The 7,500-nt window shown below is 50.7% G+C and overlaps 1 non-coding gene across 1 annotated transcript in view; it reads left to right on the top strand.

Moving 5' to 3' along the window:
- Positions 1-6,935: 6,935 nt before the first annotated feature.
- LOC124579805 overlaps positions 6,936-7,500 on the top strand; it is a 1,910-nt gene continuing 1,345 nt past the window's right edge. The window contains exon 1 of the ribosomal RNA XR_006972966.1: positions 6,936-7,500. This exon is cut by the window's right edge and continues 1,345 nt beyond it. This is a non-coding gene — a ribosomal RNA (small subunit ribosomal RNA).

Genomic DNA, 7,500 nt, shown 5'->3' with positions numbered 1-7,500 from the left:
GACGCCAAGCCGACTAAGACAGCCATGGGCCCACAGTGCCCTTCTTTCGACCCCACCCACAAAGCCTGCATCCTCTGTCGACAACAGCACCCCAACGCCAGCGCCTCTGCCGCACGAAGTCGTGGACCGGCAATCACTCCACCTGCACCCGTTCGTGCCCCACCCCAACCGCCCAACCCGCAACTCCAGCGGATGAACGGCGGACTTTGCTCGCACGCGCAATGTGCAATCCACCCCTATAACGTGCGTTTCATGAAGAGTTATGTCCAATATGCGACATTCCCGCTGTCCCTATACATGAGCTGCGAGCTGTACCACTTACGAGCTACAGACGCGATCGCGTTGCTCTCTGTACGAATGCAGATGCTCAGCGGTCAGCTAGGAGGCGCTCCATCCATGTCGGTACCGGTGAGCGTTGCACTCGCAGTCGCAAAAACGTACGGCAAGTATATTACTCGGAAGAGTCAATGACAGTCCAAGCCCCCCTGCGTGGGAAGAGTCTTTCTAGGCCATGACCCACCGGAAGGGCGCAGCGTCCCCCACCCCAGACATGTGACGTCACACTATCGGTATTGACGACTAGACTGATTCCTTATAATCATTTGCCATACACCGGTGGAAGCTGCCGAGACGAGTAACTACATGGCGGCCTCGCCGTGTCACTAATGTACAGAGATACAACAGTTTCGACTGGAACCGGATGAAACGTATACACGGCGCTGATTAGTAATAGATAGAGCCATCAAAATACAGATAATGTATACAACTGTCCGTATACATGCTGAAAGACTCTGCTCACAATCACAACCACACGTCAGCCAGACACTCTTATCACGCACTACTCTCTGCCTGTAACAGGCACAGAGACAATATGTAAGCACCAGCATGGAACAACACCCAGTGCATCCTCTCCGCCACATTAGACTATCCACACTATCATAACCAGACCGGGAGGTCCACTCACAAAACAGAATATCCCACCCTTCCGACAACCACCATTGCTCAGCTAAGCCACCAACACCCACACATGTCCTACACAGGGGTACACCCAACATCACAATACTGCCTCCTGTCACAGCACACAAACAATGGCAGGAATGAAAGACACAGGTCTGCCACAAGCATGGAATCAGAGCGCCGCCTGTTATGAGCCAAAGGTGCACCCTGACGTGGCAAATCAGATGATGCCGCAGTCATTTACTTACGATAATCACAATCAACAAACCGGCCCCCCCCCCCCCCCCCCAAAACACCTTTCCTTACAACAATGTGTACCTTAACCTAACCCGTATTGTGCCTTAACCTAACCCGTATTGTGCCTTAACCTAACCCGTATTGTGCCTTAACCTAACCCGTATTGTGCCTTAACCTAACCCGTATTGTGCCTTAACCTAACCCGTATTGTGCCTTAACCTAACCCGTATTGTGCCTTAACCTAACCCGTATTGTGCCTTAACCTAACCCACGTTGTGCCTTAACCTAACCCACGTTGTGCCTTAACCTAACCCACGTTGTGCCTTAACCTAACCCACGTTGTGCCTTAACCTAACCCACGTTGTGCCTTAACCTAACCCACGTTGTGCCTTAACCTAACCCACGTTGTGCCTTAACCTAACCCATATTGTGCCTTAACCTAACCCATATTGTGCCTTAACCTAACCCATATTGTGCCTTAACCTAACCCATATTGTGCCTTAACCTAACCCATATTGTGCCTTAACCTAACCCATATTGTGCCTTAACCTAACCCATATTGTGCCTTAACCTAACCCATATTGTGCCTTAACCTAACCCATATTGTGCCTTAACCTAACCCATATTGTGCCTTAACCTAACCCGTATTGTGCCTTAACCTAACCCGTATTGTACCTTAACCTAACCCGTATTGTGCCTTAACCTAACCCGTATTGTGCCTTAACCTAACCCGTATTGTGCCTTAACCTAACCCGTATTGTGCCTTAACCTAACCCGTATTGTGCCTTAACCTAACCCGTATTGTGCCTTAACCTAACCCGTATTGTGCCTTAACCTAACCCGTATTGTGCCTTAACCTAACCCGTATTGTGCCTTAACCTAACCCGTATTGTGCCTTAACCTAACCCGTATTGTGCCTTAACCTAACCCGTATTGTGCCTTAACCTAACCCACGTTGTGCCTTAACCTAACCCACGTTGTGCCTTAACCTAACCCACGTTGTGCCTTAACCTAACCCACGTTGTGCCTTAACCTAACCCACGTTGTGCCTTAACCTAACCCACGTTGTGCCTTAACCTAACCCATATTGTGCCTTAACCTAACCCATATTGTGCCTTAACCTAACCCATATTGTGCCTTAACCTAACCCATATTGTGCCTTAACCTAACCCATATTGTGCCTTAACCTAACCCATATTGTGCCTTAACCTAACCCATATTGTGCCTTAACCTAACCCATATTGTGCCTTAACCTAACCCATATTGTGCCTTAACCTAACCCATATTGTGCCTTAACCTAACCCATATTGTGCCTTAACCTAACCCATATTGTGCCTTAACCTAACCCATATTGTGCCTTAACCTAACCCGTATTGTGCCTTAACCTAACCCGTATTGTACCTTAACCTAACCCGTATTGTGCCTTAACCTAACCCGTATTGTGCCTTAACCTAACCCGTATTGTGCCTTAACCTAACCCGTATTGTGCCTTAACCTAACCCGTATTGTGCCTTAACCTAACCCGTATTGTGCCTTAACCTAACCCGTATTGTGCCTTAACCTAACCCGTATTGTGCCTTAACCTAACCCGTATTGTGCCTTAACCTAACCCGTATTGTGCCTTAACCTAACCCGTATTGTGCCTTAACCTAACCCGTATTGTGCCTTAACCTAACCCGTATTGTGCCTTAACCTAACCCACGTTGTGCCTTAACCTAACCCACGTTGTGCCTTAACCTAACCCACGTTGTGCCTTAACCTAACCCACGTTGTGCCTTAACCTAACCCACGTTGTGCCTTAACCTAACCCACGTTGTGCCTTAACCTAACCCACGTTGTGCCTTAACCTAACCCATATTGTGCCTTAACCTAACCCATATTGTGCCTTAACCTAACCCATATTGTGCCTTAACCTAACCCATATTGTGCCTTAACCTAACCCATATTGTGCCTTAACCTAACCCATATTGTGCCTTAACCTAACCCATATTGTGCCTTAACCTAACCCATATTGTGCCTTAACCTAACCCATATTGTGCCTTAACCTAACCCATATTGTGCCTTAACCTAACCCATATTGTGCCTTAACCTAACCCATATTGTGCCTTAACCTAACCCATATTGTGCCTTAACCTAACCCGTATTGTGCCTTAACCTAACCCGTATTGTGCCTTAACCTAACCCGTATTGTGCCTTAACCTAACCCGTATTGTACCTTAACCTAACCCGTATTGTGCCTTAACCTAACCCGTATTGTGCCTTAACCTAACCCGTATTGTGCCTTAACCTAACCCGTATTGTGCCTTAACCTAACCCGTATTGTGCCTTAACCTAACCCGTATTGTGCCTTAACCTAACCCGTATTGTGCCTTAACCTAACCCGTATTGTGCCTTAACCTAACCCGTATTGTGCCTTAACCTAACCCGTATTGTGCCTTAACCTAACCCGTATTGTGCCTTAACCTAACCCGTATTGTGCCTTAACCTAACCCGTATTGTGCCTTAACCTAACCCACGTTGTGCCTTAACCTAACCCACGTTGTGCCTTAACCTAACCCACGTTGTGCCTTAACCTAACCCACGTTGTGCCTTAACCTAACCCACGTTGTGCCTTAACCTAACCCACGTTGTGCCTTAACCTAACCCACGTTGTGCCTTAACCTAACCCACGTTGTGCCTTAACCTAACCCACGTTGTGCCTTAACCTAACCCACGTTGTGCCTTAACCTAACCCATATTGTGCCTTAACCTAACCCATATTGTGCCTTAACCTAACCCATATTGTGCCTTAACCTAACCCATATTGTGCCTTAACCTAACCCATATTGTGCCTTAACCTAACCCATATTGTGCCTTAACCTAACCCATATTGTGCCTTAACCTAACCCATATTGTGCCTTAACCTAACCCATATTGTGCCTTAACCTAACCCATATTGTGCCTTAACCTAACCCATATTGTGCCTTAACCTAACCCATATTGTGCCTTAACCTAACCCATATTGTGCCTTAACCTAACCCATATTGTGCCTTAACCTAACCCATATTGTGCCTTAACCTAACCCATATTGTGCCTTAACCTAACCCATATTGTGCCTTAACCTAACCCATATTGTGCCTTAACCTAACCCATATTGTGCCTTAACCTAACCCATATTGTGCCTTAACCTAACCCATATTGTGCCTTAACCTAACCCATATTGTGCCTTAACCTAACCCATATTGTGCCTTAACCTAACCCATATTGTGCCTTAACCTAACCTATATTGCGCCTTAACCTAACCCATGTTGCGCCTTAACCTAACCTATGTTGCGCCTTAACCTAACCTATGTTGCGCCTTAACCTAACCTACGTTGCGCCTTAACCTAACCTATATTGCGCCTTAACCTAACCTATATTGCGCCTTAACCTAACCTATATTGCGCCTTAACCTAACCTATATTGCGCCTTAACCTAACCTATATTGCGCCTTAACCTAACCTATATTGCGCCTTAACCTAACCTATATTGCGCCTTAACCTAACCTACGTTGCGCCTTAACCTAACCCACGTTGCGCCTTAACCTAACCCACGTTGCGCCTTAACCCAACCCACGTTGCGCCTTAACCCAACCCACGTTGCGCCTTAACCCAACCCACGTTGGGCCTTAACCCAACCCACGTTGCGCCTTAACCCAACCCACGTTGCGCCTTAACCCAACCCACGTTGGGCCTTAACCCAACACACGTTGGGCCTTAACCCAACACACGTTGGGCCTTAACCCAACACACGTTGGGCCTTAACCCAACACACGTTGGGCCTTAACCCAACACACGTTGGGCCTTAACCCAACACACGTTGGGCCTTAACCCAACACACGTTGGGCCTTAACCCAACACACGTTGGGCCTTAACCCAACACACGTTGGGCCTTAACCCAACACACGTTGGGCCTTAACCCAACACACGTTGGGCCTTAACCCAACACACGTTGGGCCTTAACCCAACACACGTTGGGCCTTAACCCAACACACGTTGGGCCTTAACCCAACACACGTTGGGCCTTAACCCGCTCTGTAATTGTCATACGACGCGTTAAATTAGTGTAGTGTTGCCTAACTGCAACCCCCGCAATATAGTTTGCTACTCGCACTGCCTGGTCCCCAGTGTATCGCTTCATGTTAAACACCTTGCAGCGATACACTGTAATGTGGATGGCAGCAGGACGTACATGCTCAATGCCCTTCGCAGTTGTTCATTGGCATTCGCATGGCGAAGCACTTAGCCTACGCTGTGGTACGGCCTGTGTCAACTGTCCGCTGATGTTGTACGTCCAAATCACACACTGTACTGCACATTGGTCCTCATGTACTGAATGATACATCGTGGTACATGTGACCGTACAACGACTGCGCCAACAACGGCGAACCATGCGGTCCAACTGTTGTGCACTCAGCTATGTGTCGTCTCCCTATAAGAGCCGGATTGCAGTGTGGTATGCCCTGGATGGCGATCAGCATGAGCCGTCTGTTGATGTAGTGGCGCGTGTTGTCAGACGTAGTCGTCTCTTCTCACACACCGTGACAGCATGGTGCACTGCGTTCCACATCTGCGACATGCGACAGAGGCCGGTTGACAGTCGTTCGCGCAATGGACATCGCATACGTACGGGGGCCACCTTCCACGTGTTCGCGAAGCGTGCACATGTTGTTGCGTGTATGTGGGCAGACATAGTGTGTCGTGACACCTGACACAGGCATGCAACAATCGTTGAATTTGCAAATGGCGATGGACGTCTACGTTTGCTGGTGACGTTACGCAAATGAACAACTGGTAAACCGTTGTGGTGCGGTTGTTCTCGCTAGAGGTGAATCAGTGATGGCGACGATCGGTTGAGCTACCAACCGGTTGTTTCAGCGATACCCACCATGCCCACGAACGTGAATGGCATGTGGGTGTGAAGCGATACGCGGCGGTGGCTGGGTGGGACCGTCCCCGGCCGGTGAGGGGGGGCCTCCCGGCGTGCTGGCCGCGCGGTGCGTGGGCGCACGCGCTACAGCCGGCTGGTGGGGGCGGCCAGTGGCAGGCGCGCCGGCCGACGGAGGCGGCAGGCGGCGCAGCTGCGCGCCGGCGCACCCTGCACGCGGCGCCGTGCGGCCAAAGTAGGTCCTCGCGGGCCCGGTGCGAAGCGCGGTGGACATCTGCAGTGTGCTGGTCCGATTGAGGACTGTGTGCGCTGAGGATGCGCCGCCGCCCGGCGCTCGGCGCCGCGACGCCGTCTGCTGCTCGGTCGCCTCTGCGGTTCTCGCAGGTGGTTTGTATCGCAGCTGTGCGGACGTGTTGGCGCGTGCGCTGTGCTGGGAGAGTTCGCTTCGGCACCCAAGTGGGGCTTTTGTCCTTCTGTGGCGCTGGCGTTGGAGCTGCCGGCCACCGTAGGTGGCGCGTGTTGTCTCCCGCCGGCAATGCCACGACAGCACGCTCCCGGGCCTCTGTCGGCAGCGGCAAGCTCAGTTGGGAGCACGGGTGGTCGCACCTAAAGTGTCTACTCGCCAAACTCCGGGCGATTGCGCCTCTCTCGAACCCGACCAAGTACTTAGGACGGCGCTGCGCGCCGCCGGGACCTGAGAGGGTTTCGAGGTGTATCGTGCAGGGGAGCTCAGCCTCCTCCTGTTTGCAGAATAATTGAGCGGACGCTTGCGTGTTCGCGCGGGCCCCCGGGACACACTCCCGGGCGGCCGGCTGCTCAGCTCTAGTTGACGCAGCTCCCTGGTTGATCCTGCCAGTAGTCATATGCTTGTCTCAAAGATTAAGCCATGCATGTCTCAGTACAAGCCGCATTAAGGTGAAACCGCGAATGGCTCATTAAATCAGTTATGGTTCCTTAGATCGTACCCACGTTACTTGGATAACTGTGGTAATTCTAGAGCTAATACATGCAAACAGAGTCCCGACCAGAGATGGAAGGGACGCTTTTATTAGATCAAAACCAATCGGTCGGCTCGTCCGGTCCGTTTGCCTTGGTGACTCTGAATAACTTTGGGCTGATCGCACGGTCCTCGTACCGGCGACGCATCTTTCAAATGTCTGCCTTATCAACTGTCGATGGTAGGTTCTGCGCCTACCATGGTTGTAACGGGTAACGGGGAATCAGGGTTCGATTCCGGAGAGGGAGCCTGAGAAACGGCTACCACATCCAAGGAAGGCAGCAGGCGCGCAAATTACCCACTCCCGGCACGGGGAGGTAGTGACGAAAAATAACGATACGGGACTCATCCGAGGCCCCGTAATCGGAATGAGTACACTTTAAGTCCTTTAACGAGTATCTATT

The sequence above is a fragment of the Schistocerca americana genome, unplaced genomic scaffold (genome assembly GCF_021461395.2).
Source record: "Schistocerca americana isolate TAMUIC-IGC-003095 unplaced genomic scaffold, iqSchAmer2.1 HiC_scaffold_313, whole genome shotgun sequence".
In the NCBI taxonomy this organism is placed as follows: Eukaryota; Metazoa; Arthropoda; class Insecta; order Orthoptera; family Acrididae; genus Schistocerca; species Schistocerca americana.
This window is presented reverse-complemented; position numbering and strand designations above follow the sequence as displayed.